Here is a 1,912-nt window from a genome sequence, read left to right as displayed (position 1 = left end):
GCACAGCTCTATTTTTGAATGAATAGCCATAAGGAACGACTAAGAAAATCTCGCCTACGACTTTTGGCATACATTGAAGTAAATTGATATACTGAAGTATAGGTAACTAACTGGGTAGTTGGTCATGAACTAGCAGTATTATCGGGTAGCGGCTGGCGCTCTTACGCATTTACTGAAAATGAAATAACATCTTTACCTTTTTGACCATCGGCTATTGCTATCCGCCATGCTGCGCGTACTGCGTGCGGCTGCGCTTCCAGCTAGTGGTCTCGTTGCAACGTCGCCTAGCAGCCCATCTCCCTAGCAGTTGTGCGTTATCGGTACAATCCTTTCTAAGGTCTGAGTGCCTTTGCACTTCCGTCGTTCACACGTTCCAGGCGCCTTGTGTTTCTGGAGCCTTTCCCGTCGGTATTTGGTGGCTTCATAGTTGCGTTTGTCGGCTAAGCCTCACTTCGTCGCCATTAGCCCTTCCCAAGCAAGATTCTTCTTTTGTCCTTCTCTTCAGCGCCGGCGACCACATGGACCAGAGCTAGCCTAACGACAATACCCGTACTAGGGTGACCTCATCGGTAGTACGTCTTTTGGGGCTGTCTGATTCCCAGACAAATAGATGTGGCGAACCGGACTGCCTCTGCGGCTTCCACGTCCACGGCCTGGTCCTCGGACTCATCGATCACCAGGTCTTGTAACCTATAAAAGACTAAGCCCACACTGAATAGGCGCAAATCGGTGATGGCCTATGCTTGAAATTGAACGTAGACAAACCCTGTTTCGTGCTGGGAGCAAGCCGTCTGAGGTAAGGCTCAATGCTGGCACCGGATGTGAAAATCTCAAAATGTGTTACTAACGCGCTGACTAGCGGCCAGGCCTTTTATGTTCTTAGTCTGAATTAAAAGCTGTTTATTATTTACATTCGTGACCCTAATAGTATAACGTGGCACCGCGTTCCATACCAGGCATCAAAGCGGTTGTGTTCTAAGTAGTATTCACCATGTAGTGGCGAGCACGCTCGATAAGAAGGAGATAAAGCGATACATTTGGAAACAGATGATTTATGTCAAAAAAAACATTTTAAGAATCCATGTCAAGTAGTGACAGCCATTAGGTCTATGTGCTGCCAGTAATCATCATCAATAGCCAATGGGTCTCCAGAGCTTCAACTGAAAGGGTAACGGACAGCAGGCTAGTCGGAGGTGACGCGAGCAAATCGCAGTGCAGGATTATGTCTTTATTGTTAATTTGAGTTGGCCCATCGATAAGAGTGCAGAACGATAGAAAGACGGGAACGCTTTAGTCCAGCAGACATTCTCTAGGTTCAGCAAGCAGTCACTCGTCGGTTGCACTTCAAATCGCGAAAAAAACAGGATATTATGTCTAATTGATCTTTTTTACCCATTCTGTTTTCATCTCAGTAAAACTACTGTCATCACCCCAAACAGTGCACACAAGGTATACGAGGAGTTTGTGGCCTTCTTGTTATTTTGTATGATGTTTGTAGACGAATCATAGTTTGTCGAGATTCTAATCTTTGGTTGGCTTTCCTTTTTGTCAATTTGTACATTGACAATGACCAGTGCTAGCTAGTTAATGATATAGTACGCCCTTCTAATAGTACTTAGTTCGAATAATAGTACAAATAAGGTTTAAATCGACGTTTCTAGTTTCTACTTAACTAGCAGCAAACGATACGTCGGCTTTGGTTCAAACTTATCATGATCGAAAATCTAACGGTCACTGATCCGTTGATCATATCAGATCACAACACATATGAAGACGCTGGATGGACAAACACATCTGGTAACAGATTTTTCGAGACTACGAAAGCGTCGATCATGATTCTCTATAAACCTAATGGCGATCTTTTGAGCTGGACGATAAGCTCCGATGATGTTACATTGAATAGAAAACACCA

The sequence above is a fragment of the Varroa jacobsoni genome, unplaced genomic scaffold (genome assembly GCF_002532875.2).
Source record: "Varroa jacobsoni isolate VJ856 unplaced genomic scaffold, vjacob_1.0 scaffold_275, whole genome shotgun sequence".
Lineage (NCBI taxonomy): Eukaryota > Metazoa > Arthropoda > Arachnida > Mesostigmata > Varroidae > Varroa > Varroa jacobsoni.
The sequence above is the reverse complement of the archived record's forward strand: the minus strand, read 5'-3'. Positions refer to the sequence as shown.